Genomic DNA, 11791 nt, shown 5'->3' on the forward strand with positions numbered 1-11791 from the left:
TGTGAACAATGATGAAAGAGAATCAATGAGGAGAAAGAATGACGAAAAGAGAAAGAAAAAGATTGATGAAAAGCCTATGTCATTAGGCTACCCTTTCCAAGTAGACAAATAAAGCCTAAAATGGATAAGAAACTCGGGAAATTTATGAAAATCGTGAAGAATTTGGAAGTCTCTATTCCCTTCACCGAGTTGATTACCAATGTTCCGGCTTATGCCAAGTATATGAAGGACATCCTCACAAAGAAGAAGTCCATTGGCCAAACGGAAACAATTACTTTTGCCAATGCTTCTAGTGCTATTCTACAATGTACTTCACCACCAAAGTTACAAGATCCTGGGAGTTTCTCTATCCCTTAAACAATTGGTGACACAAGATTTGAAAAGGCACTATGTGACCTTGGAGCAAGAGTAACGTGATGCCTTACGCAGTTTGTGCAAAGCTTGGGATGAGAGATTTAAATTTCACAAGTGGTCGGTCCACTTTGAGCTTAGATTTCGGTTACTTGTCGTTAGGAGCACCTAGACCAAAACAATATTTATAACTTCACAAGCAACTCTACTACTAGTAAAGAGGCAAGTAAAGGTCGGATCCCAAGGGACGGGTATTGATGTAGGATTTTCGATTGCAAGTAGTAGTGTCTAGGGGTGTCACAATTTGGGTTGAGATAAGAAGATCACTAAACTAAATAACAATAAAAGTAAACAAGCAAGATGACTAAAATGACATTTAAACAATTGATTAAAAGCACTAGGGTGTCATGGGTTCATAGGGATTCATGGGAATTGATCAAACAAACATATTCTCAAATTATAAGCAAGCAATTATTGTTGTGATAGGATCGAGTTGGTTTATATCTTACAATCCTAGAAAGGTTTGGGTCCCGGAGCCGAATCGATTAGATTGTACAACACCTACAAGTTGACTTAATCCTCCCTACTCAACTATATGCATGGTCTAATGAGACTCGAGTTGGTTTATATCTTACAAGTCTCATTGAAAAGGTAAGTGATGGGTAAAAAATGCAAGGATTCATAGGCTCGTATTTCATCAAACATAACATGTGCATAAGTTGAGATCACAACAAGCAAGCAAATAAATTATGTGAACATATTAGATTAAGCATGAATCATCACCCATGTTGGTTTCTCCTGAAGGAAATGTAGATCTATATACATACTAACATATTCATATATGTCAAAATTAATTTGTCATAAAATTAAATACGGATTTTATGCATGCAAACAATATAATAAAATAGAGAAGAAATCATATCCTTACAATGGTATTTCGGTTTAATGGGGCACAAAAGAAATCTCCTTTTCTTTTGTTCTTGAGCTTTCCTTTAATGGAAGAACAAGATCCAAGTGTAGGATCTCTCCTTAGGAATAATACCCAAAGCTAACTCTTAATCTAATTAATATTATTTGAGCTAGTATAATATTAATCTAGTGAAAAATTGAATCAAAAATGTTTGGTTTTTACTCTCTAAAACCGGGTAGGAGTAGTAAGTAGGAAGAGTATTATTTTTATCTCTCTAAAAATAATATGTTGTGAAGTGAATGAATAAAATTATTATCAAAAACATGCATATAGAGAATGATAATAATTTAAGCAAAAGCACCCTTGTTCTATCCAAGGGAAAACCGGTTGGGTGGAAGAGGAAGGCCAATGCATGGGCTAGGTGCTCTTCCACAAGAAGCACTAGGTATGCATGCCTAGTGTAAAAAGAATGATTACATCTTCCACTACACTAATTAACATTATAAGAATATGTTAATTAAGTCCAATATTTCGGTCCAAATGGATAATATGAAATCCATTTTATTTTTGTCAATTGTCAATATGTCACATGTCATATGTGACATAAATTTGTTATGTATTTTTATCATATAAAAATCAATGTATTAATAAAAATACGTCATATACAAAAATCGACTTAGTAATTCATAATTACTTGTACCAAAATATTTTACCGTTTATAAATCGCATTTATAATAATTCATTCACATCCAATCGTTTCTTTAAACAATAATTTCATCCGAGTAATGATACAATTCGATTACTCAGACCGTATCTCATTTAATCACATTTCAATTTGATACGTAAATTTTACTTCCAAAATCGTCCGTCAATTTTCAAGTAATTTAATTAACTCGCAACATTATACGATTAATTAAATAATCAATTAAGAGTGTTGCCCTATAGGTATGACCTAGGGGTCAATGATCACCACCGTCGCACGACGCAAGAATGTCAAACTCTAGTCGACCAATCATTACCGATATATGTTGACCAGTTGACAGTAACAATATTACTTCCCAATTGTATTCTTTATAATGAGATTTAAACATGTGATCATCATGATCAACAGTCGTGATCGCATTATTGTCGGAGGACACATATTCCAACAATCTCCCACTTGTCCTCGACAAGTGTGCGTCACCAATTCTCTTGTCCTATTATTATCTCCCACTCAATGCAAGGTGTCTTTCAGGTCGTACTTGCAAGTGATCATATCGAGAGTGGTTTCCTCGATCTGGAGAATAACTGATTGACCGGACTTATCTATCATAGATACTTTCCGAGCGTGGCCACGCATTTCCAGTTTATTACTCCTCGAGTGGCCCTGAGATATTGTTATAACCCTGACTAGGGATGGACAATTCCTATCGCACTCATTCCCTTCGACTAGCCACAGCCATCATAACCCAAAATATGCCCATTTGACCCCATTTACAAAGGTCGTAGTAACACAAATCAAAGTTAATCTGAAACTGTGCCATCTTAGGAGAATAGTCTTTAGTCAAAAGAATCGACTCATTTGAATACTATAGTAGCTCTCGCCATGACCAGGCTATATAAATTTGCCAGAACTCTATAAGCGGTCATAAGGCCCGACAAAGTGTTCCTAACAATCTGCCTATGTGATCGACTAGTCATCTCACATGACTGTATGGCACTTGAACTTGCCATCAATCGCATCACACTCTAGTCACTTCGAGACGTCACCTCATACAAGTGACTATGGGCGAATACAATGCTAATCCGCGTTCACTTTAACGGGGTTCAATTGTCTTTACAACCCATATGGATGTAACAAAGTATAATAAAAGAGTTTTGAAGTAAAAACTCGAACGACAAATGTGATTATCACATATGAATAGTCAATGCCTGATTACTATTTCATGTTCTATAATCTAATTTGATCTTGTATGTAGTTGCTCATTTCAATTCGATTGAAATGACATGACTCATCATGTTAAGCCTATGAGAAGGCTTTGGTTAGTAGGTTTTATCAACTTCTTGTACCTTACTCAACCTTACTACATATTCGTTTTCCTTTGTAATGTATACATTTGCATTACAAAACTTTCTGAGTACGTGTCGAGATCCAATCAAGACATAGGTCCTCTAGCCTAAGAATAGCTCCCACTGTTTTCGCAGTGTGCGGGACTCTTCCTTCTTGCACATCCCATGATTGCAAGTGTACTCAATTTCCGTTATAAATATCTCTCATTGTTCTTTATTGCCTAGAACGATTCTAGAAAATCTACTTCTTAATTAACATTGCCACAATGGTATCTTAACCATCCTATTGTGTTTTGATTATGGTTTTGTCGGAAACCATGCGCAATCTCAATTGTCAATTGTCACTTGTGTAACACCCTTACACAATATTGCATCACAAACACATTGCTTTACTTCCTTAATGCTTCTGCAAGCACTTAAGGGTAATCTTTATAGCTTACTTGGTAAAGATTACTTAAATTCGATTTTTGAAAACAATTCATCATACTCAAAGCATATGAAGTGTTATACATCATTTCTTTTTAATTGATTCGGCAGCGGAAGCAAATGAAATCAATCAAATATGTTCAATTTAATTGAACTACTCATGAATCTTATCAACATAAGACTTCTTACTGACGCTAATATCACGTGGATTTATCTACATAAATCTAGATATTAAAGATGTATTATATTTACTCCAAAAGTCTTAAATCATTCTTAATGATCAATATGTCATCCACATATCGGACTAATTAAAATTTCCGTAACTCCCACTAAACTCCATGTATAAACACAACTTCTCGACTTATCGAGAAACGTTTTATCACATGATCAAAATATTGATTCTTACTCATTTATGTCCTACTTAAGACCCTCTCTTAAGTTTCTCATTATCTTAGGATTGCAAGAATCTAATAAACTCATGACATGTATTGAATACATTCCTTCTATTGAAGAAGTGGGTTTTAGATTCACTCGCTATGTATTTCATAACCTCATAATGAAACACAATCCCTAAGAAGATCCAAATAGACTTAATCATTTCAATTAGTGCAAAACCCTTTGCAACCAATTTTGCTTTGAAATATCTCTCTATTAGTGCAAAACCCTTTGTCACTAATCAAGCCCTTTTGATTCGGATTTTTATGACTCTAAGCCTTGTATTGAGTTGTGACTTAAACACTCTTATGTAAGTCATATGTTCATTACTTTCTAGAAGTAATCAACTTGAATCAAACAATTTCTTTTGTAAGTTATAAGCTCTTTTCTTTCTTAAAAGTAGCATGAATTCATCATTTTTAACAAGTGACGAATTTAACCTCCTAGGTTTTAAAGAAACAACATCTTACAAAACGTCTTATGTAGCCAAGAAAGACCAGTTTCTTGCGACATAACATTCTTTGTGGCTCTTGAATAATTTTCTCCCACTCTGTCTTCTAGAAATAAACTTGTATTTTAGAAAGACAGCTTCATGAGCTGCAAACCCGTCGTGCTCGTGATAATTGCAAGGGAAAAATGAGCATTTGTTTCTTGTGAAAACTTACAACCATGGTACCCTTACCATTTCATATCTCATATGATTCGATTTAGTGGAAAAATAATTTAGACAAAAATGATAAAATCCCCAAAAGGATCAAGTAACTCAAAGTAACTTGATTGAAATCCAAACCATATCGAATAGCGTTTGATTTCTTATCTAATCACACATTATTCCATAATGCGTGCTAAGAGAGATTAACTTGTGATATTAGATCACATTTCTATTGGCTTATATCAAAGTCTTCACTTTGATAATCCCATCACGACTAAATCGTGATTTCTTTAACTCTTAAAACTTCTTTAAAGATTTTCTATTTACCTTATTAAGTTAACACATTAGCGTCAACTTAAATCGTTGGTAAAAGAGAATGATCAACCTATTATGGATCAATGATTTATAACCCCGATCTCCTTTTCAACCAAAAGTCACGAGACATCTTGCTTTGAATACAAGATACGCATATACCATTAACAATCTAATGGTTTCAAGAGTACTCGTTAACTCTTTGCGTTCATCATTCCAAAATTTTAAGGTTTAATCTTGGGTTACCAATTTGAGTCTTGCATCATCTTTATGATATATTATTCTAGTTTGGTTTAGAATATAATCACCTTGATGATGGGCTAGCCATACATCAAATCATGGTGTATAGGGTCACAAAAGTGAAAACCTCTTTTGTATCTTAACAAGTTTATATTCTTATTTAGAGTTTATGCACTTAATAGTCATAATTAAGTACAACTTTAAATCCAAAAACTAGATTGAGTACACAATTACTCTATCTCTCGACATTATTGTTGCTAGTCGTCATATTCTAATCATCCTATGTATCAAGTACAATGATGAAAACCTCCATTGGTTTCTAATATTGACGAAGTAGTACTAGCAAAATTTTATGTTTAATTAAATAAACAATTAAAGAAGAAGGTCTCATTAGATGTCTCACAACTAACTTGTTGATTCTTCAATAATTTGGGGTAGTTTCCTTTCTCGTGTCCAACATTTAAGACAATGGAAACTTTATCGGTCGGGATTGATAGGTTTAGTATCGTCATTCTCAACAACTTTACCTTTAACATTACCTTGTATCAATTCCATTTACTTCTTGAACCTCGTCCTCATCTTAACGGTTTAAGAGAATGCTCCCACTCATTTCAATGAGTCTTTGCTTTGAGAAGCAAAATTGAATTCATGAAGATTACTCTTCATTTGTTCATTTTAGTCTTAAAACTTTCATTGAAGTGGTTGCGTTATTTTGGTCAATTACGAATTCCAACAAATCTAATTACCAAAACAATTTATTGCTTCAAGGTACTTAATTCAATTAAGTATATGAATAACAATCCATTGTAAGTAGATGTGTTAGTCAAGAATCAAAAACCTGTTTGATAATGAATAACATTAATCTATACTCCTTGCAAGAGATCTTTAGCAATGGTTCATTTGAGGTTTTTAGAAGAAAAATTCAAATTTTGTCTTTAGTTACGTTGTTTTAATGGAGATTCGTTATCAAAATCGAAATGATATCGTATATGAATTGTGGTAAAGAAATAGAACAATATAAAAAAACGGAATAGTGGAAAACTTAACATTTATCGTTTTATTAATACTTGAAAAACAAGTATAGCATTTACATAGTGACCTCTACCCAACTATGATAAATGATTCCAAGACCCAAATTCATATTGACTTAGGCACGGTGGGGCCGATACATCCTTTATCAATATAACTCGGTGGATTAACGTTTAATCGATTCTACTTTTAGAACTCTTGGTCGATAATATTACATTAACAATTATCTTTAGCCCAAAACACATCGACAAGGGCACGGTGGGGCCGATACATCCCTTATCAAATACTTTTATTGAGTTCAATCCAAATTTCGAATAAATGTGTCCATGATCCAAACCCACATTAACTTGGGCACGGTGTGGCCGATACATCCCTTATCAACATGAATTCGGTGGATTAACATTCATCACCCACTTCCCCTACGTAACAAGGTTTGTACCCCGGTGGGGCCTTGCGCACTCCCTCGCGAAATAGGTTTTCATGGTTTCTACTATTTGGTAAGGCTATGTCTCAATTGATTGTTTTAGCGAGAGGTCATGTCAATTTATTATCTATCACGTTTTAAGTGAACTAAAGCGGTGAACTACGATAATTTTAATTGACACGGTCGATGAACTCGATAAAATAGGATGCATGTTTTAGTTATGGCGATTTAGCGATGCATGCGACATAAAATAAAATGCAAGCATAAAATAAATAAATCCTAGTATGGCCTTTCCTAAAATAGAAAAACTATTTAACTATTACATATTCGGAAACCAACTCCATTGGTCCCTTGAACTTCGGTTGTGGCACGCATCTCGAGGTAACACCGTCTTTATGTATCGCCATTCTTGAAGAAATCCGTCTTTGGGAACTCCGGAATGAATAAAATTACATAATAAATTACATAATTTCCTATTATACATTTGTAACTAAAATAAAATAAATCTATTAAATTACAAAACGGTGATACGAGATCACAATAAAAATACAACCGAATCGATATTCCCATACATTTCGGGCAATACCAATTAAAATCTAAGGCCATACTAAGTAAAAATTACATAATTCAGAATTACATAAATTAAAATTATGACAATCATAAAGAAAATGCAGCATTATAATATGTATGAACATGCTCAATTTTATGCTAAATCGCCTTTAATTAGCCAATATCGTATATTACTCGGTTTTTACGGATTTGCGTGATTTCAACATTTTATAATCACAAAAATACATAAACTCATATTTATGCATAAGTTAATTACCCTAACCTCTTAGGACTCAAAATTTAGTCTTCACTAATAATTTGACCATAATTAACCCATATTTTACAAAATTGTTCATAAATGGACCAAAATTACAAAAATAAGCTATTAAACTTCAAATAAATCACAAAATTTCAAATAAATTCAAAATTTGAAATTTAAATTCATGAACATTCTGGAAAAATTCCATGACACTCATAATATTCAAAATCTTAGGTTAAAAATTTCGAAATTTTCCCGGAAAACAATGTTGCGGTTTATCGATTTTTAATAAAATAATCATAAAAATATGGAAAAATTATTTTCACTAAATTTTCAATTTTAGATCTGAAAAAGATAATAAAATGCAACATTAGACGTTTTTCCTAAGTCATAGATTATGTTTTATTAATTTTCCACTAATAATGTCACTATTTATGCTATTTTTCTTCAAAAATCCATAAATCATGCAAAAAGACTTCTTTATAGCCAATTATTTTACACACATCTTGTAAAATTGCATGTGACAACATATTAATTTTCTATGACCAGATTCGAAATTTAACTCATATTAACCTATTTTTCACCTAAATCCGAATTTAATAATGAAAAATCCATTTTTCGAGAATAACAAGTCCAAAACTTATGAAAATTTACAGGTTATCTCAAAATAATATATGTGACAACATATCCAAAAATCAATGGAAAATTCGAAGTATAGCTAATTTTAGACCAACAATGACATTTTTACTCATAAAATCATATTTAAATGCCATTATTGTATAATATGAACAATAAAAATCCGAAAAATTAACCAAAATATCCTAAAACATTTTAGGACCAGAAATATTAACATGCATGGATTAATTTCGTGATATCTCATAATAACACAAAATTTACAAGTTTTATATGTTACTCTTTATAACTCGGAAAAACTTTTAACCGATTTGCATGCAAACAACCGTGGCTCTTGATACCGATTGAAGGAAATGTAGATCTATATACATACTAACATATTCATATATGTAAAAATTAATTTGTCATAAAATTAAATACGGATTTTATGCATGCAAACAATATAATAAAATAGAGAAGAAATCATATCCTTACAATGGTATTTCGGTTTAATGGGGCACAAAAGAAATCTCCTTTTCTTTTGTTCTTGAGCTTTACTTTAATGGAAGAACAAGATCCAAGTGTAGGATCTCTCCTTAGGAATAATACCCAAAGCTAACTCTTAATCTAATTAATATTATTTGAGCTAGTATAATATTAATCTAGTGAAAAATTGAACCAAAAATGTTTGGTTTTTACTCTCTAAAACCGGGTAGGAGTAGTAAGTAGGAAGAGTATTATTTTTATCTCTCTAAAAATAATATGTTGTGAAGTGAATGAATAAAATTATTATCAAAAACATGCATATAGAGAATGATAATAATTTAAGCAAAAGCACCCTTGTTCTATCCAAGGGAAAACCGGTTGGGTGGAAGAGGAAGGCCAATGCATGGGCTAGGTGCTCTTCCACAAGAAGCACTAGGTATGCATGCCTAGTGTAAAAAGAATGATTACATCTTCCACTACACTAATTAACATTATAAGAATATGTTAATTAAGTCCAATATTTCGGTCCAAATGGATAATATGAAATCCATTTTATTTTTGTCAATTGTCAATATGTCACATGTCATATGTGACATAAATTTGTTATGTATTTTTATCATATAAAAATCAACGTATTAATAAAAATACGTCATATACAAAAATCGACTTAGTAATTCATAATTACTTGTACCAAAATATTTTACCGTTTATAAATCGCATTTATAATAATTCATTCACATCCAATCGTTTCTTTAAACAATAATTTCATCCGAGTAATGATACAATTCGATTACTCAGACCGTATCTCATTTAATCACATTTCAATTTGATACGTAAATTTTACTTCCAAAATCGTCCGTCAATTTTCAATTAATTTAATTAACTCGCAACATTATACGATTAATTAAATAATCAATTAAGAGTGTTGCCCTATATGACCTATGGGGTCAACTGATCACCACCGTCGCACGACAGTAATGTCAAACTCTAGTCAGCCAATCATTACCGATATATGTTGACCAGTTGACAGTAACAATATTACTTCCCAATTGTATTCTTTATAATGAGATTTAAACATGTGATCATCATGATCAACAGTCGTGATCGCATTATTGTCGGAGGACACATATTCCAACATCTCCTAATTCCCCATTAACCCTAGTTAAGAAAACTACTCACTCATTATCAAGTTTAACATGCTAACAAGGCTGTCAATCATATCAACAAAGCAAAACATGATGAATAAGTAAAGATAATTAACAATGTTTAAAAAGGGATTAAGAGAATTATACCTAATGATGATTCCAAAATAATAAGCAAAGAATAATATTAGTACTTGATGATTGATGGAAGGTTGTCAATCTCCCAATAAACCCAAATAATCTTCAATTACCCAAAATAAAAGATGAACAATAGCGAAATTAAGGAAATAAGATTTGTATTAATACTTGATTAAAAGTTGATTACAAGATTAAAGAGAGATTAGAATAATATAGACTACACTAAAAATTGATAAGAAGAACATGATAATCTAATTAGACTAATGGGGTATTTATAGTAAGGACTAGGTGCACAAATTAGGGTTACTAAGGGCTTAAATGGCGATTAAGTCCTTGAGGAATCACTCCTCTCAAGAAAAGATGCGGTCTCCTTTTAGCTAGTCTTTCAAAAATATGCGCATCTCGAATGGAGAAAGAAGAGGACGTGTTGCACTAGAGGACAATCCGAGCGTCCAAAAGGTCGGGACGAGCGGATTGCGTAGGCGGTGGACGAGCGGCCTGGCAGCTTGGACGCTCGGATTGTGGAGCTTCTGGACGAGCGGCCTGGCAGCTTGGGCGCTCGGATTGTGGAGCTTCTGGACGAGCGTCCCGATAGGTGAGACGCTCGGATCCTAGTCCAGCGTGCCATTTCTTCTTTTCTTCTTTTCTTCTTCCAACAATCTTCCGGGATTTTGTCGGAGATGCAAGGATCTTCTTCATCATTTCCCATCTACTACATTATGTACAAAGGCTTTCTAGTCTTGTCTTCTCTTTGATGCTTGGTCATTAGATTCGATCAATTTAGCTCTATTTTGCCATGAAAATGCAAGGTTTGCACTCCTCTCCTACCAAGGAAACAAAACCTCAAAGAATATGCAAAACAAAGGACTAAAGATAGTAAATGACCCAAATATGCACTAAAAAGCATAGGAACGAGGCTAATTCGGGGACTAAATATGCTCAAATATTGATCACATCAAATATCCACAAACCGAACCTTTGCTCGTCCCGAGTGGTCGGAGTTTTCTCACTCGGAGTTTTACTTTTCGGTTACTTGTCGTTAGGAGCACCTAGCCCAAAACAATATTTATAACTTCACAAACAACTCTACTATTAGTAAAGAGGCAAGTAAAGGTCGGATCCCAAGGGACGGGTATTGATGTAGGATTTTCGATTGCAAGTAGCGGTGTCTAGGGGTGTCACGATTTGGGGTTGAGATGAGAAGATCACTAAACTAAATAGCAATAAAAGTAAACAAGCAAGATGATTAAAAAGAGATGTTTTTTTTTTTGGTGTTGACCAGGAGTATCCCCTACCGACAGCTAGGGCAATCTCCTTTGGGGTACTGAAGGCAATTTAATGGGTTGACCCCTCCCAAGTTTGGCTTTTTCATTCGCAAGAGTCAGGAATCGAACCCCTGACCACTTGTTTAAGAGATGAAAGCCCTTACCACTCACACCAGCCAACTTTGGTTGATTAAAAAGAGATGTAAACAATTGATTAAAGGCACTAGGGTGTCATGGGGTCATAGGGGACTCATGAGAATTGATCATACAAACATATTCTCAAATTATAAGCAAGCAATTATTGTTGTGATGGATCGAGTTGGTTTATATCTTACAATCCTAGGAAGGTTTGTGTCCCGGAGCTGAATCGATTAGATTGTACAACACCTACAAGTCGACTTAATCCTCCCTACTCAACTATATGCATGGTCTAATGAGACTCGAGTTGGTTTATGTCTTACAAGTCTCATTGAAAAGGTAAGTGATGGGTAAAAAATGCAAGGATTCATAGG

The sequence above is a fragment of the Silene latifolia genome, chromosome 8 (assembly GCF_048544455.1).
Source record: "Silene latifolia isolate original U9 population chromosome 8, ASM4854445v1, whole genome shotgun sequence".
NCBI lineage: Eukaryota > Viridiplantae > Streptophyta > Magnoliopsida > Caryophyllales > Caryophyllaceae > Silene > Silene latifolia.